This window comes from Gallus gallus, chromosome 2 (assembly GCF_016699485.2).
Source record: "Gallus gallus isolate bGalGal1 chromosome 2, bGalGal1.mat.broiler.GRCg7b, whole genome shotgun sequence".
NCBI classification, from domain to species: Eukaryota; Metazoa; Chordata; class Aves; order Galliformes; family Phasianidae; genus Gallus; species Gallus gallus.
The window spans coordinates 140,470,413-140,493,630 of NC_052533.1; the positions used below are offsets into that span (position 1 = coordinate 140,470,413).

At 40.2% G+C, this 23,218-nt stretch overlaps 1 protein-coding gene and 1 long non-coding RNA gene across 4 annotated transcripts in view; one reads left to right on the forward strand and one right to left on the reverse strand.

The window, feature by feature from the left end:
• Positions 1-23,218, reverse strand: part of KCNQ3 (potassium voltage-gated channel subfamily Q member 3) — a 190,024-nt gene that overhangs the window by 75,536 nt on the left and 91,270 nt on the right. The window lies entirely within an intron of this gene.
• Positions 9,823-17,898, forward strand: LOC121109570. The gene is made up of 4 exons (XR_005857238.1): positions 9,823-9,940; positions 11,549-11,654; positions 15,508-15,629; positions 15,927-17,898. It is a non-coding gene; the product is annotated as an uncharacterized LOC121109570 (long non-coding RNA).

Consider the following 23,218-nt stretch of genomic DNA (forward strand, 5'->3'; position numbering starts at 1 on the left):
TTACTTTTTGCAGACCTCTTATTAGCTGACCTGAGGTCCTGCAGACCCCAGGTTAGAAACTACAGCTGTATTCAATATGGTAGAATCCATGGGAGGAAGGGAGAAAGACAAGGAGAAAAGGAGAGAAGGGAGGAAGGGAGAAAGATGTTGAGGTTGAAGCAGCCCCCTTCTAATACATTTTACATGCACTGGAAGAATATATTCTTAAATAATATCATTTTAATTGGACTTTTAATAATTAAGCCTGAAATAATTTTATAGTAATTTCACTTCATGGTACTACTAAGGTTCATTTATTCAATTTGAGGTAGATGCTGAAGTCTGCTGCCTTTCACCCTGGATTAACTTGGGTAGTCTTCTAAACCTCCACTCCACACCTACGAGTTTGAGTCTGCTTTGAATCAATTAGGAATTGGCTTCACACAAAATAAAACCCCACACAAACAAAAATAAATAAGAAAACCAAAGTTGGAGGAAAACAAGGCTGCAGCACAGGTTTCTGAGAGGTGGACATCCTTCAGAAAAAATCATTTTCAGAACCAAGAGAAAGGGCAGGAAAAGAGGTGACAGAAGTATTGTGAGACAGCTATGCTCATGGTGGGCTCAACTGCAGTTCAAGAAAAGAAACCAGGGAGCTTATCACTGGTGTATTATACTGTGTAGGATGTGCACACATACAAATGCATGGCGCCCCACTGTGTCACCATGAAAACCACATCCCATTGGACAGCCCCTGATCACGAGGACAGAGTAACATGCAAACCAGCAACCCAGGGGAGACATATTGCTAGCATGACACCAAGACAAAACTCTCAAGCTGACATCACCCAAGCCAAGAGCTGCTGCCTTGAGCACTGGGGCTTAGAGCAGTCCTTTCATGTCTGACCACTGCCACACTCTGGGATATTAGACTTCGTACATCTTGAAGTTAATCAGGATTGCACAAAAGAAATTGATTACTTTTTGTGCAGACCATCCTCCAGCACAGGTTCAGAAAAGGTCTTGTCATACAGGACAAGAAGTCATCAGGAAGAATCTAGCACACTTGTAATCCTCCAAAAATACAGACCTATAAACATATTCCAGCCATGCCAGCTAACTAGGATCTATTTCAGATCTGAGATAACTCATACTGCACAGATCTCCGGCGCAGTGGTGCAGCACTGTTTATTTTCCTAGCAGATTGTCTCATTTCATTAAGCATTATAATAACATGATTTGGGAAACATCTCCAGCCTTAAAACCTTGTTATTAAAAGAACCCGTCTTAGATGGCTCAGCTGGGTAGCTAATGCTGTAAGTGACAACTAGCACGATGCAATGACTTACCGCAAAGTAAGGCTTAGCCTGTACAATGTTCAAGTTTTACCTGCTCAGTTTTCTGTCCATGCTTAAAAATCTGTACAGAATTCCCTTACACAACACCTCACAGAAGACAATGACAGCAATGCTACAGAGTTATATAAAACAGGACACAGAAATGACGTCTCCACTCAGAAATTCAGGTGATAGCTAGACTGGAAGAGTCTAAGCATAAATGTTCAGACAGACTCCTGAAAATAACTATATGCCTTTTTGCTTGTAGGGGTATATATATAGGTATACCAGGAAGGCAGGATGGGATAAGACCAGCTGGGCCTCCACTTGGTCCTTGCAAATACACGTAACTATGGAGACATTTCGTCAAGAAGCACCCACCAAGCCTCAGCTCCATAAGTCCTCTTTGCACAGTAACAATGCAAAAGTACAAAGGATCAAAAGTCACCAGAACAATACAGCAAAAGAGGACAAAAGAGGCTGAGGACTTAGGTCCTTCAATTTCAAAAGCTTTTAGGTGAAAATACGTTATTCTTTATTGGTAGTGGATTATGCCAAAAAATAAAAAAAGGAAAAGAAAAAAAAAAAAGAAACAGCTTTTGATCATCCAAAATAGTGAAAATTTCTTCCCATCTATGTATCTGATAGTCAGTTAAATGCAGATTAAATGAATAAAACCTCGCTACATGTCATAGAATCATAGACTCATAGAATCCTTAGAGTTGGAAGGGACCTCTGAAGGCCATCTAGTCCAGCTCCCCTGCAACAAAGAGGGACACCACAGCTAGAGCAGGTTGCCCAGAGCTGGATCCAGCCTCACCTTGAAAGTCTCAAGGGATGGGACATCAACCTCATCTTTGGGCAACCTATACCAGTGCCTCACCACCCTCACTGTAAAATACTTCTTCCTTACATCTAACCTAAATCTACCCTCTTTAAGTTTGAAACCATTTCCCCTTGTTCTATCACCACAGACTCTGCTAAAGAGTCTGTCCCCTTCTTTCCTGTAGCTCCCCTTTAGATACTGAAAGGCCACTATCAGGTCACTTTCTCAGTTTCTCCTTATGTTCCATTCTGGGGATCATCTTTTGTGGCCCTTCTCTGGATGTGCTGCAACAGGTCCATGTCTCTCCTGTACTGAGGACTCCACATCTGGTGCTGGTGAGGCCTCACGAGCACAGAGGAGAGGGGCAGGATCACCTCCCTTGTCTTGCTGGCCATGCTCCTTTTGATGCAGCCCAGGATACGGTTGGCCTTCTGGGCTGTGAGGGCACATGGCTGTCTCATGTCCAGTTTTCCATTCACCAGTACCCCGGGTCTTTTTTTGCCAGGGCTACACTCAATCCTTTCATTCCTCAGCTTGTTTTGGTAATGGGGGTTGCCTTGACCCAGGTGCAATGTCTCGCATTTGGATTTGTTGAACATCACGAAGTTCACCTGGGCCCATTGCTCAATCCTGTCCAGGTTCCACTGGATGGCATCCTGTCTCCTCTGGTGTGTCGACTGCACCCCACATCTTGGTGTCATCAGCAAACTTGCTGAGGGTGCACTCAACCCCACTATCAATGTCACTGATGAAGCTACTAAAGAGTGTCGGCCCCAGCACTGACCCCTGGGAGACACCACTCATCACTAATCTCCATCCAGACATTGAGCCACTGACCACCACTCTCTGGACTCGATCCTACAGCCAGTTCTTCATCCATTGAACAGTCCACCTATCAAATCCATATATTTCCGATTTGGAGAGAAGGATGTTGTGGGGTACCATGTCAACAGCCTTACTGAAGTCAAGATACATGACATTAGTGGCTCTTTCCTTGTCCACTGATGTAGTGACACCATCCCAGAAGGCCATTAAGTTGGTCAAGCAGGATTTGCCTTTGGTGAAGCCATGCTGGTTCTCCTGTATCATCTCCCTGACTTCCAACTTGCACCTGTAGGAACTTATCCATTTTGGCCATCATCCCACCTCCTGTTGCAGCCAACCTCTGCAGTTTCACTAAAAGGGGACAGTCAGTGTTTTCTCGGTAACCAAGCAATGTGAAAAGGGTGAAGGATATCCTCTCAAATTAAATACTGTAAATAAACTAAAAGCTGATTGAGACTCAGGTGAAGACAATTCATAGCACTAAACTGGATCCAACTATGGTACCTACATGTATCTTGATAACTGAGGGCAGGACTTCAGTCATTACAAGAACTAGACTGTGGCCCCTACAGTGGGCACCATGAATGGAAAAGGAAGGCAAATTTGTAAACTTCACTTGGGAGATGCACCAAGTTTCCTGTATGCCTGTATGCTGTCAGTAAATATCAAAACCAGCAACAGTGCAGGACAACATTTTTTCTTATTCCCATATCTATATAAAAAAGCCTCATTTGCACAACAAATCTGCTTAGTGACAATTATTCTGACACGACCTTGGTACGAAGGCTGTTAGTTACTATAAAACTCATGCATTCAAGTGTACAAAATTCATTTTTAAAAACCTATTCAGCTGAAGTGTTTTTCTGTGCTGAAAGACACGGAGCAAGGATATTGCCATCCATCAGAACACCAGAAGCTATTGAACAATTTTCAGTATTAACAATTTGTGTTCTCTCCTGCAGAAACTCAGAGGTGGAAAACACTCCATGACATCAACCCCCTCACGCTTGAAAAGTGAACTCTAAAAACCTGGGAAAAAGAAAGTTAGCCATTCTCAGAGTGAAATGCAAGGCAGACAAGTTCAAAAAAGTTCAATGAAGAGAAATAGATTCTCAAAGATATTTCAAGCTTCTACATTTCAAAACAACCTTTCTCATGAAACAATATGCAATATGCAGAAAACAGTGCTTCAGGATCAGGAGAAAAGTCACATCTTCACAGTCGAAGAGGAAACTGGCTGAAGCTTGCTTTGTCAGGAAAGGTAGTTTTGTGATTATGGTATAAAGAAGAAATTCTGCTGCTGTAGGTTCAGTTGTTGGTTTTTTCAGACTACTGTGTGCGTCTTTTGGCAAGATACATAGCCTGCTATTGAAATGCATGCTTAACTTACATTCCTTCCACTAGGCATACTGACTAGTTTAATTGTGCACCTGGGTTAACTTAAGGATTTGCTTACTACTGTGGAAGAATTTAAGATCTCTCTCTCTCTCTCTTTTTTTTTTTTTTTTTTTTTCTGAATCATCCTTAGCACAAATAAATCACATTGCTGGAAAAGAACTTTAACAAAACGTTCCTCTGTGGTTGAAAAGATGTATTTAGTGTGTGAGGGTTTGGAGCACAAAAGTAATAGGTCATACAGGTAAGCTGGCCCTATTTTCTTAAATTGCCTCCAAAATTACTAGTTTTCATAGGGTTTTCTAACAGTGAGTGAAGAGAAAGAAGCATACTGGGGGAAAAACACTGCCCATTTTTTTGAGAAGCCTGCCAACATCCTGCCCATTCCCAAAAACAGCTTGAGTTGCCTGCATCTCTACCACTTAATATGAGGACCCTAACACAGAAGTGTTCTCATTATACACAACTTGCATGCTGTAATAGGCAGAATAAACTGTGGATGCAACAGCAAGGAGAAAAAAAAAAAGAAGAGTTATCAATTAACTCACACTTTGTTGGATTTGATCTGCATGTGATTAGCAGACTTTCTATTCTTCTCTGGTTGAACTATTCCAGTGTAACCAGCAGTCAGTTTAAATTCCTTATTGCTCAGTGGCACTTGATTATTCCCTAATTGTATACCTCTTATTTCTCTCAGACTCTCAGTCATTACATACAGGAGTGTATTTCTATAATTTTCTCTGCATTTACCCATAAACTCCCATCTGTGTAAGATATGAATTCTTTGTTACACACACAGTTTCTGTAATAAGGCTATGCTTTCCAAAGCAAGCCCAACACAAGTAATTTACTCAAAGACCCAACCTCTCTTAAGCAACCTGTTAGCAAAAATGTATCTGTAAGCCTAAGCAGGAAATCTGGTACAGACACATTATATACCTTCATCGAGAAATGACTGAGATGGGGAGACAAAAGTGGGACCAGAAGACTTCCACCTCTAAATCAGGTTTTGTAAGGTCAGTATGGAATATTTAAGAAGAAAGAGAGCTGGCAGAAGGAAAAAACTCTCACTGTCAAAAGAACTTTTTCTTCCGTCCCATCTGGCAATCCAGCACAGTCCAACAGAAACAGAAGTTCAAGTTCTTCCTTAGGTTTACATGGTATGATTTCTACCATACAATGCATCCCAAAGATATGGCTCCTTAGGATTTCCTTTTTGTGTACTTGATTATAACTTCATCCTACAAAGCAACTGCTAAAAAGTAGTTACTGTCTAATGGCCTGTAAGTAAGGCTACTGCCATCCTCACCGGATCTAATCAGTGTTATTGCTAATAGTCACAGCATATAAGGTACTGACATAGTACCCAAACCTGCCTCCTCACTTCTTGCCTGCACAACACTAAAAGAGAAATGATTTTGGCAGAGGCCTGTGGCGTTATGATAAAGAGAATGACAGCAAAAAACATCTGCACATCACCAGGGATGTCCTATAGCAGGGACATAAGTGTTCTTTCTTTCAGAGGCATGGACCATCTCCACCACTGGAAAATGGCATAGACAATGTCAAAAGTACTCTCTGCAATTCTAAGCTTTCCTTAGGTTGAAAGAGTGCCAAGACAACTGCTCCAGGTCCTTTTCAGACCTGTTTTGGAGATGGGAGGCTGCAAATTGGAGGTCTGTCACACTTCTTTCCAAAAGCCTAAGGATGCTCAGTAAAGTAACCAAAATGAATTCTGTAGAGGAAACACTTCAAAATTCAAAAAACTAAATTAAAAACAATTAAATGAAAAAAAATCCCACCGCTAAAATAGACAGTGCTCACATGCAAAGAGCCAACATGAGACTGTCAGAAGCCCCCATACTAATCTTGTGTCATTTTCATTTTCACTCTGTTCTCACAGGTGCTTGATCTTACTACTGGTGCATTTTAAGTGAAAAAACTCCAGAGGTCACAGGGAAAGAAAAAAAACCTGCAAATTTTCAGCTGGATGTTTAGAGGAAGCATCTCTGCTTTGTTGCACCTTCTCAGCTGTCACCAAAGATAAAGATAATTCACCAGGGAAATGAAAAACATTCTGAGAACTTGGAGTGGGGAGAAATGATGGAACACCCAGCAGGACATCAACATTATTAAGAGATGGAATAGTGAAAACTCTGTAAAATAAGATTTCTTAGAAAGGGGCTATAAAAGACTGACGTGACAAAGAATGATTTGGCTATGTGATATCTTCCTTCCAGAATAAAATTTGATAACTGAACACTCCCTTTGCAAATATCACTGCACACAATAAGAAAAACAACTGTTGTACAGTCTTCCGTGTACCACAGCTCTCCTAACATCTGAACAGTCATTCAGTAAGGGTTTTGACTCCTTTGCTAAGGTAGGTAATAAGGTATTGGTCGTATTTCACAGAAGAGGAACCAAACCATAAAGTGGATTAAGTGAGCTACCCGGGGGTCCACAGAACTGCTGGCTGCCTCACCACAAGCTCCTCTGAGAGATATCCAGCAAAGGATCTGGAAACAGCTGAACTCAGAATTAATCCCAGATCTCCTGAATTCAATTTACCAGATTAAATTTTATCAAAACTGCTACTGGGGCTTCAGCACTAAGAGATGTGTCTGCACATTTCATTTGTTCTTATACAAAGGCAGATGCAAGTCCAGAGCTATGACTTGGCATTAGAGAAAATGAGTCCTGTCTTCAGAGGTCTAACACAAGAAACTTGCCCACCTTAGCTCTGCTTTAAATTCTGGGCAAAAAACACTGTTGATCATCATAAGAATATTAACTATTATCTGTTGATTTTTGATATTTTTTTTTACCTCTGTATAAGAGAAAACTTCGTTAGATATGAATAGGAAAATTAGATCCCTGGAGACATTCAAGGTCAGGTTGGACAGGGCTCTGAGCAACCTGCTCTAGCTTTAAGTGTCCCTGTTCATTGCAGGGGAGTTGGACTAGAAGATCTCCAAAGGTCCCTTCCAACTCAAAGGTTGTATGATTCTACGAGAGCAACAAACTCAACCATAACCCCAGGAAAACTCAGGTAGAGCCTGTCCGGCCTGGGGAGGGTATTCCATCCTCATATTTCCCAGTTTGCAGCAGGAAAGAGCTGATCACCTCCTAGCTCTGAGCCAAAGCAGCCTTAGCAACTGCAGCACCAAGCAGGAAAGGGCAAGAGCTCCCAGCTATCTAGATGCTAATTGCAACGTGTTCCAGTGCTTCACCACACTGGCCGTAAAAATTTCAGCAGATAACAGCCACTCCTGAGACTGACTTTTTAATTTACCTTCAACATATATCGCCATGATTTGCATTTTTTTTACCCTGATTATAGAAGTGACTCACTGTTCTGGAACTCTAATGGTCCTCTCGAATTCCTCCATGGAACATTGCACATGTGTTACATCCACCCTTGTAGTTTATACCTTTCAAAGCTGCTTTATTAACACAGCTACTGAAGAGAAATATTACTTGGGTAATATATTGGTGCCCATTAACTGAACATTATACATCATATTTTAATATCTCTGATACCACAGCCAAAATGGTTACAGGATGAATAAGGCTATTAACTCTGAGGACTGTGAGCAATTTGTACTCAAATGCTGCACCACCTTGAAAAATATCCTTTATGAATTTAGGGTAATGAAGCCCTTGAAAAGGGTGCCCAGAGAGATGGTGGATGCCCCATCCCTCCAGACATTCAAGTTCAGGCTGGATGGGGCTCTGAGAAACGTGATCTAGCTGTAGGTGTCTTAGTTCAGTGCAGGGGAGTTGGACTAGATGGCCTTTAAAGGTCCCTTCCAACTCACACGATTCTGTGATTTTATGATTCTACGAGAAGTGTACATTTTGGATATCCAGGTGGGAGGTCTTTGGGGATGACATCAATTGTGCTATTTTTCAAAAACTGAATACTGTTACAAACAAATCTGTGAGGAAATAACAAAGAATGCATCTTTTACCTGATGACTATTTTGATTTTGTAGTTTCAGAAAAAAACTGGCAGGTGCCATCTCCAACAGTAATGTTACTTAAATTACAGATACAGCACTATAAGATTTAAACTGAAGTTTACAACCTTCTGAGATATACTTGTGCTTGTTTAAAAGGAAATTCCTTTATTTTAATTTAAGATAACCTACCTTAAGCATAAGTCAGTTCTTCAACTGGTTCACTCCAGAAACACTTGTCAAGAAGTCAGCATTTGTCTTAGAAAGTGCTTTATGTTGGCAGCTGGGATTTTACAGCATTTCACAGTAAAGAACTCCATTGCTCACTCCAAGTGCCTTGGCTTCCATTTGGATTCTTGTTGGTGCAGGGGTCAATTGCACTGAATGGAATGGGATTTCTCTGATCTCCACATTTGTCCTTAAAAAATCCCTCATTTTAAATACAAGTAATACAGATAATTGCTATAGGATCAGTTCTTGGGTTGTTTTTCCTAACTGTTAAAATGCCATACAATTCCTGATGGAGTCTAGTCTGGAAGAAATGTTGGGGAACAATAACGTTTACATGGTATTATGAGAGTAAAAGGGATGGGGTTCAAGTGTGGAGGAAGATGGTGTTTATCTGCAATTCACAAGTGTCAGTGCTGCAGACTCAGTCTTCCATTAACTGCTAAACCAAGCTACTATTTCAGAATCACAGTTGCTTTCCTTATTTACCTTTAACATCTAGATCATAGATTATAATAATTCCTTGGTTATATAAAGACTTTGCTATGTGCACAGGCTGCCTGCTGCCTTTCTTTACCCTTTCTTCTGGAAAGGAGATGCGTTATAGAGGAGCCTAAGACCCACAGATCTTAGTGCTTCATTAGTTCCAGCATAAAATAGGTCTTAAATGAAAGGAATAGCTAAAATAGCTGAAAAGAATTACTAACTGCAGCATTCATTACAGAGAAGCAGGAAGAGGACTAGGACAGTCCCACACTTGGGAAATCAGAGATTGTTGGATAAACACAAACTGAAAAGGGAGGATTATAATCAGAGCTCACTGTCAAAGCACTTGCTTGAATTTCTTACTTCAGTACGGAAGAGACTTGGTGGGACAAAGCATTAAGTCTGTGTAGGTCAGCCACCCAGTCCTGGCTTGCAGTGGCAAAAAGCATTGTAAATGCAGAGAGGATTTAAGTATAAAGCTGCATTTTGGAAAAAAACAAAAAAACAAGAAACAAAAAACTTTTCTGTATTCTTGTTACTAGTGGAGAGAAACAGAGTGGAAAATTAGTGAAATGCCACAGAAAACAAAAATGAGAGAAAAAAATCGGAATAAAAGTTGGGAAAGCATCCTGAAAGCAGACTTACATTTAACCACTGCATTCAGAAAAGGCTCATTTAGTCTAGTTGAAATAAAATACAGTAAGGAAAAAAAATTGTGAATAGCTTAAAAGGGCTAAATAATACCCCATTTTGGCTTCAGACAGCTTTTGATTTATGTCACCATGACCTGGCATAGCTTTCACAGAGACTGGTTTGAGGTCATGCTAATTCCAGAACTGCAGAGGCAACAGATGTCATCACAGGATTCAAATGTGCATCATGGAGAGAAACTTTCCATTTTGGTAAGCTATTTTTGAATATAAGCGCGTTCTTCAAAGCACGGTAACTTATATGATGATCTGTAAGTTTTACAGGTGAAACCACAATCTTTCTGTTCTTCAGTCTAACTGCAGAATATAAAGCAATAAACTGTATGATCAAAACGTTAATGCTCTACTTTAAGGCATCTGTATGTCTCCTGATATACTCTTTAATTTTAATTAATCCTAATATTTTCAAATTAAAATGTATGTTGCAACACATGGAGAAGTGGTTGAATTAATTTTGTTTACGAGGGTGGACAGTGATAGGACAATGGGGAATGGTTTTAAATTGAGACAGGGGAGGTTTAGGTTGGATATTAGGAGGAATTTTTTCACTCAGAGGGTGGTGATACACTGGAACAGGCTGCCCAAGCAGGCTGTGGATGCCCCATCCCTGGAGGCATTCAAGGCCAGGCCAGATGTGGCTCTGGGCAGCCTGGTCTGGTGGTTGGCGACCCTTCACATAGCAGGGAGGTTGAAACTTGACGATCATTGTGGTCCTTTTCAACTCAGGACATTCTATGATTCTATGACAATTCTATGAATTAATAATGACACAAAATTCTGGAAAAAAAATTAGTCCATAATAGTAAAGCTAGCAAATAAGTATCTGCAGATAGGCTCAAGACACCAGTTCAGACACTTTGATGCAACAGCTGCTTCACAATATGTAATCAGTGGACCAGATATATCTTCCTGAATTGACATGTCTTTGGATCTGTGGTAGTGAGACTACAAAGATGGGAACCATTTCAATCATACAGTTTTAGCTGCTTATGTTTATATGTACCTAGGTGACAATAGATGTTTCCATAGCTATCTAAATTACTTTGATAGCAGAAGTACCAGGATCCCCTCAGAAAAATTGTTCAGTAGATCCATGTTGGATGCTTGTCTACTTTTAATAAATTCCTGTACCAAAATTACAAAGAGGGTCAGCAATACCTGAAGAAGCAATTCTTCTGGTCAGTGATCCACACAGAAGGTTCTTTGCTTCTTTGAAATACTGTTCCATTCTTCAGGTTGTTTTTCTCAACGAAACCCCATAAAACTTTTAATGGAAATTTATGAAGGTACTGGGATAAATTAGTTCCTATTGCCTTAATCCAAAACCCTCTCAGGTAAATAAAAAGTCCCATTTGTTCTGGGCAGGCTTGAATCTGCCCTGTGTCTGTTTAAACATTACATTTTATGCACATTTCCAACATGTTGATGATTTTAGCCAACCTCATATCTAGGTGATAGCAGAGCATGCTGCCAACAAAGCAGTTGTCCTGATTTTTTAACAGGCAGCAATAAAGTACAAGAAAATATTGATCCTGCTGTGGGTGCTAAAAAGGACTTCCCTGTGCTCTGTTTGCTGTGCTGTGAAGCAAAGTAGCCACGGCTTTATGGTTTTGTTCTTTCAGCTCCAGTTGTGTTACTTTTACTGTTTGTCTCACTGTGAGACTGAGTCAGAAATGAAGTCGTGTTCTGCTTTCTTTCAGGTTCAGGCCATGTATTGTCATGGCTAATGATCACCTGTTTGGAATTCTGAAGCTGTCCATAGATACAGACACTAAATCAAATGTCGTATTTTATTCCCAGATCTTCTGCACTCAGCTCCAAATAGCCAGTCAAAACTTGGCATCCTACAGCAAAGAAACACAATACCACTACAAGAAAACAACATACTACCCAGTAGATGAAAGAGGTAAGAAGTCTTCTAACTTCACCCATAACTACACCAACGACCTACAAATCATTTATCTGGGTCATGCTGTCACTTCAGAGTTGACACTTACAAACTGGACTCACCTCTTGTTACCCATCTGCTTAGCTCTGTCAATGGCAAATACTGCACGTTTGCTTCTGAAACCCAATCTATCTTCTAGCTCTGCAGCGCAACGTTCAGAACAGTTAACTTCTGCCATCAACCTGTGCAGCATGGCAGCTTCCCAGTGCCCTTCTTGGTAAAAGATTCTGACTTCAAACCGATTCCCTTCTCTTTGGTGCAGCATTTAGTTTGATAGATACTTTAAATCTTCCCTGTCCACTATGGAGATTCCTTTAAAGAATCAAGTAAATTTGCCTTTTTTGCATGTTTTTTTTTTTTTTTTTTTTTTTTGCCTGACCTACTTTTGATATTTTTATTGGCTGCTTTTAACCACTTCGTCTTACCCCCATTTAGCAACACTAAAAGCCAATAGTAGTTACTATTTCTGGTGTTCCCATTTCCTGGCATTTCAAGTAAAAATCTTAGCCTTTCTAGGTTGCAAAGGAAAGCCTCCAGATAGAATTGAGCACAGACATGCCTAGAAGTAGTGATGCTTATGAAAACAGTTCTCAAAGGCAAAGCTTATATATCTGTGCCCAAGTGTTTGTGTTCCATGTGGGATAACTGATGTAAAGCAGAAAGGGTCACAGTTCTCAGGAAGTCTCAAAAAAAAAAAAAAAAAAAAGTTTTTTCCTGCATGGGCTTGAAATCAACGTGTAGAATGGGGCATGAATATTTCAGGAGGAAAAATCATGCCGGGTAGGTAAAGTAATGTTTCCCAACAGAGGAAAGAAAATATAAAATAATAGTGGTAATGCAAAGCCTATTTCAGCCATCAAAGAGGACAGCTTTTGTGGAGCACCTATGTGACACTGAAGAAACAAAGGTTTCCCCGTCTGTTGCCTACCTATCTACCTGACCTTGCAATGTGTTGCAAACATAAAAGAGGATTTAGACATACTAAAAAAATACTGTTCAGTTCTCCTTAGTGGGATAATCCTGACCATTTCAGTGTCAAGGCTTAATTTTTTTTTTTTTAATTTTTGTTTTTGCTGCTATTTGATCAGGAACATAGAGATAATGTTTATCTACTGCAAGTGGATTTCACTGACAGAACATGAAAGCTTTTAACAGTCATATTAGTGAGAGGTCAGTCAAATAAAGTCGGCATTTCTCTCTGCATATTTAAATATTCCTTGTCCTTGTCTTGTCTGTTCTCTCCATCCAGAATGGGTACAGAAAACTTTCTGGATGAAGGAGGAATATGGACGTGGAAAAAGAAATCTCTGGAGTTTGGAAAATCTTTGGGCAGTAAATGTGAGGAGGCCTCAGAGAGGTCAAGTTAGAATGTATTTATAAAGAAAAAACAAACTGAAATCAGCTCTGTTGGCTCCATTTCAAACTCTTCAGGCACATTTCTCGTAGCATGGAGGCCCTTAGAGAGCCCTGGAATTTGGCTGAGTAGTTTTTGTAGCATCTCTATTTTCAGAATCTAAATGCCGGGCCTCATCTACTTGACTAGGGCTGGTACACTTGGCCATCACTGTGGGGCCCTATAGTGATTTCTGTTGTGTTTCTAAGGTGCTACTTGCTGGGAATCAGTATGATGTCTTCTCTCCACTTGTTAAGGAGCAGGGTGCTGATACTTCAGGTAGCTGATTTAAAAGCAGTTGAGGTGCTTCCAGTGTAATTCTGTAGTCTTTTCTATCACTTAGCGTAGAATTTCTATCAGTGTTCCTGTGTTTAATATAGCCTGTACTGGGGACCATAAAATAATAAGTAACCTCATGTCTCTAGAGACACTGGCACTGTGAAAGCTCACTTCTGAAGCTAGGATTCCTAGACAGCTTTCAAAAGCTTGAAGAATGCTTCATTTTCAGGGACTCAACTTCTAAATCATGTCTGCTGCTATAAAAGTAATACACGTTTAAGCTCCATACTGTTCATGCATTTTTTTAATGTTTCTATTTAATTATTTGCTTACTTGCTTGGGCCAATTTCTTTTCTCTTAATAAGAGCAAAATGAAGTTAAAGTGTATGCATTATTAAATTTAATACGAAGTTACAATTGAATTACAAAGTAGTAGTCATTTCTCTTATTTATTATGATGTACTGGTCTCTCATTCACTCACGTCTCTCCTTTTTCTTCTTGGAAGATATGGAAGAAATGGCCTAATAAGCTTTCTTTTACAGCTGAGATTTTCAGAGCAACTTTAGATGTCTGGATGCCCTCATCCCATGTAATTTAATGAGGATTGAGAATCAAATCCCTTAAGCAACCACAGAAACTTCTGAAGGGAGGGAGAATCCAACTGCCAGGACATTTGTGTGCCACAGCTGCCTGGGCCATCAGGGGCTCCCTCTACGATTTTATGCTTAACTTTAATTTCCCATCTGCACAAATGGGGACAGTTTGTCACCCAGTGTGGGACCTGTGGGTTGTGTACAGATGAAGACATCAAAGATGAGGTGAATTTTTAGTCTGCACTGAGAAAGGAGTGGGTACATAATACCGAAGTGCATGGCATTTCAGAACCATTTCCTTGCACTGACACTACAGTCCTGGCATTTCCTACACACTTGTCTTATTGAAGAAAGCTGTATAAATCAATATGACAGAACCTGTGTTACTTGACAGAAGAAGCCATCAATCCTCTGAACAAGAGAGATGAAAATAATGATTCTGGTAGAAACACCAAGAAGAAAAAATCAGCTGTTTATGTTAAGAAACCAACAGCAACAAAACCAAATAACACGAGGTAAATGTTGGCCAGGAAAATTTTTAGCTACAAAATTAGTACCAGTCAGACTGTAGGTGCAGTAGGAAGGAATTCTAGAGAAGTCAAATGAAGCAAAATGTAGCATGATTTCAATAGTGTAGCAGCACTTTATAAAATCAGAGGTTTTCTTCAATCCCATTGTACTGAAAACTAGGCAAAACATCCTTCTTTCGCAGTGAAAGACTGCATAATTTCAATTGAGAGAAACAAAGAAGTAAATGCATATTGGTTTCTAAGGCATATATTAACTGGGGGCCATACGAAAGAAAGGAAAAAGTAGGAAAATGTTCATTTATTAGAAAAATGCAAAGCAAAATCAAAGACTGGTCAGAAATACCTGACTGGAAATAACATTCCTTAACATGAAGGAGACAGATATCTAATACGGCTGGACTGGATTTCCCACTGCAGAAAGATCTGTCTCCTTTGTCTCTCAGTAATAGGCTTTAGAGGAGCCTTTCAGACCTTGAATTTCATGCCTATGAATGTGGGGAAAAATATACTAATGATAGAATTACTCAATTAATTTTCTGGTCTTCTCCAAGGAATACAGATAGTATGAGTGATACTAGATTAATGGAGATGGCATTAATTTAATCTCGCTTCATAAATTAAAGAAAAAAAAGAGAGAAGAGATCATGAATATAACTGCTGTGAATCTGGAATGAAATTATTGTGGCTCAGTTACCTGATCCATAACAGCAAATGGAACAAGTAGAAGATGTGAGTGGAAACCAAAAGTAACTTGTGAGTGAGGCCAGATATGACTGATTTCAGCTTTTGCCAAGATACAAATAGCAAAGATCAAACTGTGATACTGCAGTGTCTAGCCCTGAAAACGCTGAATCTGGATCATAGAAAGTTCTACAGTATTCTGCATTTACCTGAAATGCATAAACCATTCAACCTGAAATGACAGAGCATGGTCCCAGCCTCCTACAGAAAAGTCATTGACTTCAGTGAGTAGCAGCCTAGTCATAAATCTATGCTTTTCTGGATTTATTTGCAGGATTAAGGACTGTAAATCCATCTCAGTGGGGAATGTCTGGCTCAGATGCTCAGCAACTGATAGAGATGCTTTCCCATGTAGGTCACTGGACTGGGTCTCCTCCAGGTCAGTAGCAGCCAAAGGTAAGTAAGTGCTATCGTATTACAAATCCTTCAGTGGATCCTATGGAAAAACTTTAAATTGTCAATTGCTATTTTACCTGTTTTCTTAGGTTAGGTCTAGAAATGTATTTCAAATGCCATGACACAAAGGTTATATTGTTTTAAAAGCCAGTTCTCAGTTTCCCAGGATAATGGTGGGCTCAGATAACTGTGTTATCAGAAAGAATTCGTAATACACTTACGAGTTGCAAAGTCATTCATCTTGCTCAGCATGGATTCTCCCTGGGTCCTGCAGTGCACATTAACTTTCCGCTCCAGTCCTGTAGGATTTGGATGAGATCCTCTACAGCCACAGCCTCCAGCCCCTAACCATCCCAAAGGACCGTGCAAGGAGCACAGCTCTGCTTGGGTGGGGTGAATAATAGAGCTAGCAAGCAGGAACCGGCATTGCAATCCCTTCAGTCAACAGCCCAGTGTGCAAACCAAGGAAGGATGAGCTGTCTGCATTATGCCAGTTGAATGATTTAATGATCGCAGCCAAACACATTTGCAACGGAGAAGCCACTGCTGTACTTAGCAATATTTTTCCACCTGACTGGCCTACTGAAGATACTGTTATGATGCAGAGTCCTCCAATTTGTACCACTGGTTGCTGAGCGTCATATTTCCAGAAGTTAACAATCCTCCCAGATTAAAAAAAGCAAAGGTGCACCGGACTGGAAGGAAGTGTGCATGGTTCAGCACTCTCCTACTTTAATCCGCAGCGCCTGGCTGCTGACAAGATAGACTGTTACAGCTCCTTTAGGGCTCTTCTGCGTGCTTGTGCCAGTTCTTAATCTATGGATCATTGACATGATGGAACATAACGGGAGCTTCAGAGCCCATTATATTTTCAGTTGTCAAATTGAACACAGGGAGACTTTCATCATCCAACATTCAGTATAACGCTACATACGGACATCATCACAAAACCTTTAATCTTTCATACCACAAAGGTATGAAGCACCACTCCACTTTTTTTTTTTTTTTTCTCTTCAAAGTCCAAATTACCAACTGTAATGATGCAAAATGTTTTCATTGGAGTCATTTTTTTTTCTCTTTTCCAAGCTAAAACATTACAATTATAAGACCACCACAGATTCTGAGTACCATTTTTGCTGCTTAGCTATCTGATTAGAAAACAGTTCTTTAAAAGCTGCTTAAAATTGCTAAGCACTGTTACAACTTCCTTGACAGATCTCCCTTCCAAGCGCATTACTGTTTACAGGTGAAAGGTTAAGAGCTGCAAAGTGGGAATCAGAAAGGCAGCTCAACAGCGTCCTGTCTAACATGCAGCTCAGAAGTGCAGTGTCCAAAGCAATCCATGCCTACTTGCACCTTAAAAATTTCAGCTGTGAACTTAAGAGTTTCTCTCCACTGCCTTTCCATGTATTACAGTGGAGTGGGTAAAAACTGTCAGCTCTGTGAGATGATTGGCAAGCAGAGTTGATTTAGGACCCAGCAGGTGATAGCAACAATAAATGCTAAATGTGGTTTTATTGTCAAAGCATTGATGATCTTGGCTTCTATCTCGCTAAAGAAAAATTAAAAAATAAAAATTAAAAAAAAAAAATCTTTCCAGCTTTCCATTCACTTAAACGAGTTCAAAAGGGGAAGACTGCAGCTTTTCCTTCAGCGGACAGAAGTTGGAATGGAGAACCTGCATGGAGGTTAGGATGAATATAAAAACTTAGTGAAATGAACTTCCACGATTGCCAGATACACTTTATCTTCTTTCTCTTGTGTCTCAGCTTGTTCCTTAAGATGCCTCATCCCTGAAGGTGTTCAAGATCAGATTGGACAGGACTCTGAGCAGCCTGATCCAGTGCTTGATCTAGTGGTTGTCAACCCTGCCCACGTCTGGGACAAGAGGATCTTTGAGGTCTCCAAGCCATTCTATGACTCTACTATTCTTTGATTCTGACAGCATGGAAGGAAGCATTTTGAGAACCACTCAAAACTAATCTAAGCCAATAATCACCATGAGGCAGAATAGCAGGTGTGTGAGATCTGGCCCATTTGGCAGGATGGTAGCCACTACTCCAGTTCACCTGCAAGCAAATAGTTTATTTACCCACTTAATCACAAAATTCACTGAGGCTCCAAAAGCTCTGGAGCCCAGATATATATAGTCTGCCTTGTTCTCCTCTAAGAAATCAGCATTTCTGCAAGGAAAAGTAGGCAGCAGTTAGTGCTACTAAGGCAAATGCCAGTAGAAGGCATAGACTGAGCTAGCAGGGTATGTAGGGAGCAGCAGCAGAGCTTCCTCACCCGAGGCGTAATCCCAGCACTAGGATGATCAATGTTAGTGGAGATCTTGCTCAGTCCCTTTCTTATTGATGTGGGGATTGACAATTTGTGGAGAGCTTTCCTGACCATTTGCCATGCTCCCAGCCAAAATCCACATCCATTCTCCCTTACTTGCACCTGGAATTATAGCTAAGAACTGTCAACTGCCAACTGTGTCATATGCTTAACCTTAGCATTTTAAATCCAGCTCATCACATTTCACATAGGCCATCAGAAAACAATACATTTTATCTATCACCATCCTCTTTCAAGCTTTAGCTCACAGTCAGAGCTGGGAGCTCCTCTTTGAAATTCTTCCTTTGTGTTAATGGGACAAGCACCAGGTACCACAGATATATGTAAGACTGGTAAATAGCAATGACTTTTGTGGCTCCTATAAAATTCATACTGAATATTATTTATTTTTTATTACTAAAATATATTTTCTACCTCAAAATCTCGTCCCATATACACTTGTCTGTTGATAAACCTTCCCCCACATGTGAGCATTGCTCAGATAAGTGTTTTAACGAAAATTCAGGTTATGATTGACAGGTTAAGAGGTGACTGTATATTCATAAGTAAACAGATGGCTTTTCTGCTGAAGAACTCATATCCAGAGCTGCATAACTTAGGAAGAGAAGCAGCGTTAATGATCAAATAAAATATTAGACCTGGAAAACAAATCAGTGCAAAAGCCTATTGACTTGTTTAACATTTCAGAAAGCTCACAACATAAAGCTTTGCTTTCACATCCTGCTTCTGCACTCTAATTAAGCTGATTTTCATGCTTTGCTAATGTTTATCTGTGATGTCTTTGCAATATGAAATTGAACACCTCCATGCTCAGGAAATCATCCATGCTGCGCTTGCTGAATCTGATTCCCTGTCCAGTCACTGGTCAAAACAACAGGGGTCCAAACACTGCCTTTGGCAAACAAAGCCAGGCTGTTGGGATTGTCTTACATTTAAAGCAAACAACATAAAACCTGACAACATGGCAGGTCCCAGCCTGTAAGTAGAATTACAAATCTCACCTCATGAAAAGAAAATAGAAAGTAGGAGCTATTTTTTGCACCTGTCTTATTATTCTGACACACCGAAGTGCTGGCCAGGGCTAGGGTTCAGCATCTGGGTGCACTCCAAGCCCAGAGCAGGCTCCCAGCCGTGGCACTGCTGGGGCTTTGCAGGCTCTGTCTGAGATGTGCCTACACGGAGAGAGGGGATCATGCAAAAATGCTGATGCCTACAACATGGATTCCCAGCTCTGGCATGATAACCCAGTTTATACCTGTGCTTGTGATCCAAAGGAGATCCCCCTATTACTGTGCACTGACTGAGAAAACGTCAGGGTAAAATAACAGCAAAGTTCCTTGGTTCTCTTGAATGAACCATAATTACTGTGAGGTATAGAAAACAAGCTCAATTAACAGTGATATATACATGGGGGATTACTGTGCTACAGAACACCCTCCTTCTAATGACTTTCTACAGGAATTTCTACGCAGAGATTTGAAACATATTAAACGTTGGGCAAAGGGAGCACTGCAGGTACAGCTCAGCTGTGTTATTGAATTTTGAAAGAATGAGCAATTTATATTACTGGAACATTTAAAAAGAATTCAGGCAGAGATAATAAATGATTAATGGCAATCAATAAATGGTTGGTCAGTGGTTATGACAGTTACGAGTCTACGAGGTCAACAAATCTGCTAATGTGATAGGATTGTACTGCATATAAAGTACATGCTATTATTGTGCCTTTTATGCTTTTAACACCTCCTAATTTTTACTTAACCTTTTTATAACTATGTATAACAATGAACCAAATACAAATTAAAAAAAAAAAAAAGGTTTTAATTTCTGCCATTCATTTTAGGCCACAAAGTCCAGAGGCCAGGATCCAGCCCAGCATGTGATATGCCAGCAAGAAGGGCAGCTGTAGAAGGCACTTGCTACTTATGCTCTGAGGACCTATTCAGTTTGCCTCTCCCTGTTTACATTTGTCATCCCACCAGTTTAGTCCAAGAGAGATTTCTGTCAGCCTCTGTGCTACAGACCCTTCCATAATCTCCCTTCAGTCCCATGCATATCGGACCTTTCTTTCTTGTAACACAAATTTGCAGTTAGCCCTCACTATTGCAGATTTCAGATCAATCCTACCAGAGCAACACATCTAGGACTTCACGGATGGGAAGCATCATTCCATGGACACTGTCAGCCTTTATTTGGCTATAAAAGTGATTCACTCTTCCTGCTACATCGCTGACCTTTTCACAATTGCACCCACAGCTCACTCTGAAGCCAATAAACTCTTAAAGCAAAGACAAATAAGCCCGCCAAACCCCATTTCAAGATTTTCTAATTATATGTGAAATGTCTTTGCACTTCCAGCAGATCCTGGGGGTCACTGTACAATAGCGTTGACACACACAAATGCTCCTCCCCAGTTCCAGGAGAGCTACAAACCATGCAAAAACAGGCTGACAATGCCTCCGTTTATTTCTGAGTACAGGCAGATGCAGATGCCTTCTCTCTACACCATACATACCAAGTGGCTATTGTCACGCTGTTTGGGAATATATAGCTGACACAACGTACGTGTCCTGGCTTTGTTACACCTGAGCTATAGCACAGACCTTCACTAATGAATTCAAAAGCAGATCAACAGTCAACTGGGACCAAATGTAGAAGGCTTAGGATAAGGCAAAGTTGTGCTGATCTCACTGGTCAAGTCTTTCCCTGAATATAATGGGGATATATTCCTAAAATATAGGGTGTGCTGTTCTCTCCCCATCTAGTCATTAATGTAGCTGCATAAGCTTTAAGGAGTGACTCCAAATCTACCTTTCTAAATGCACTGACAGACTGGGACAAGAAGTGATTTTTATTTTGCTTCTGTCTGTATAATTAGCTATGCCAATTTTAAAACAAAACATTCTTTCTATCCTGGAGTACTGTGGAGAAAGTCTAAACAGCCATTCAGATAGCACAAGAAGGATGCAGAGCTGTTGGAGTGAGTCCAGAGAGGGTCCACGAATATTATCAGTGAGCTGGAGCACCTCTCCTTGAAAGAAAGTTTTAAGGAGTTGGGCTTGTTCAGCCTGGAGAAGAAAAGGTTCTGGGAAGACCTCATTGTGGCCTTCCAGTTCTTGAACAGAAGTTACAAGCAGGAGGGGGACTGACTTTTTACATTGTCTGTAGGAGAAGGGGGAAAGGTTTTAAAGAAAAAGAGGAGAAGTTTAGGTTAAATGTTAGGAAGATATTCTTTATTCAGAGAGTAGTGAGGCACTGGCGCAGGCTGCCCTGAGAATGTCCCATCCCTGGAGACATTCAAGACCAGCTTGGATGAGGCCCTGGGCAGCCTGAGCTGGTGGGGGGCACATGGATACAAAGGTAACATAGATAGACTCAGAGATACCTCCATTGTACTTCAGTTGGGGTGGTTTATGCTCAGAACACACAGTAGAAGCTCAGAGAAATCTGCCCAAGTTCAATTCCCAACCTGTCACTATCTTGTCCTTTCACTGCTTTTCAATCACAAAGAACTGAATATGGCCCATGGAAAGACCCCTGAAACCAAGCAAACAGCTAGAACAAACCAACCAGAGCTTTATTATTAAAAACCTCTATCTCTGTTCTGAGATCAAGATTAGATATGCATTGTCCTTGACAGTCAGGGGCTGTCTGCCCAACACAGTTATAAATGAGGATATAGCTGATTTGAGGAAATTATTCATATGTTACTTCAGATTCAGTTACCTGGAATAAATTATTTGTTTTGACAGCCTTTGTGTCTTACCTCATTAGAAAGTGAATCAGAGGCAGATCCATGTCCACAGCTTCCCATGAAACTGCTGCAGTTTCAAGAGGTCACAAAATAATTAAATTCCACGTCACAGCTGAGCTAAAACAGAAACTTTTTATGCCTCTGAGCTTCTTAAACTGGACAACGCTCAAACACAGCAGTCTGTGGGTTTTAGGTAAGTTTTAAAGACCTCTCAGCAAATGCAAAAGGTACTATTCTATGGCTCTTGTTCTATCTTTATTTTCAAAGAGTATACATAATTTTAGGACAACCTACACTACATGAAGCCACTTTATAAAATCCTAATGATCTAGTGAGTGTTGTACATTGATTTGCTAGGTCTTCTTCCTGCTTAGTCCTTCGTTTTGCTCTTCCAGTAGGCTGCTGCCTTTTATACTTCATCTGACAAACTGTATATGTTTACACTAATTCAGTACTGAAAAGTAACTACATCTCATAAAATTTCACCATTAACAAGATCCGAACACAAGAAAACGTCTATCAAGGAAGAACTTCAGAAGTAGTTCTAGTAAATAATCAATTTTACAATGAAGTTCTTTGCTGTCCATAGCATCCTTCTCTCCATTTTGTTGTGTTTTTTTTTTGTTTGTTTGTTTTGTTTTTGTTTTTTTCCCCTATCATTCTGCAATACCATTTTGCACTTATTTAACCTTAACTTTAGGAGGAAGGTTTTCACTCAGATGGTGATGCACTGGGACAGGTTGCCCAAGGAAGCTGTGGATGCCCCATCCCTGGAGGCATTCAAGGCCAGGCTGGATGTGGCTTTGGGCAGCCTGGTCTGGTGGTTGATGACCCTGCACACAGCAGGGGGTTTGAAACTCAATGATCATTGTGGTCCTTTTCAACCCAGGCCATTCTATGATTCTACAGTTCTACAATTAACTCTTTCTTAAATGTTCAACCCTATGCTTGACTGTCCTGGAGTTACACTAGTTAAAAATACAACTGAGTTAAAAATGGCATGGACAGGGAAGAATGAGATACAAAGTGACAGCTGGAGAAAGCCATTATCCTGTTACTGAAAAAAATTTAAACAAGTACTTCTCAAAATACTTAGTTCTGTTTGTACTGGCCTTCTTTCCTAATGTTTGGCATAACAGCAGCACTATCACTCATTGTCACACTGGAATGGCTAACATTGCCCCTTAGGAAAGCATTGTTCATCATTACAGTTCACACACATACAGGCATAGAGATGTATGCAAACTAAAAAAAAAAAAAAATAATAACCACAAAGGAATTTAAAACATTTTCTTTTTTAACTTTCAAAATTTTAAGCCAAGACACTTAAAGCTATGAATTTCAGGCTACCAAAATGAAAGTTGCATCAGTGTGTTACTGTCTTATTTAGTCCCCCAGAATGTCCTTATTCCTTGTTTTTACACTTTCAAATTGTTTGCATAAAAGTCAAGTGAGAATCCAGCTCAAAATTTGTTGATTGTGGGAGTTTTTG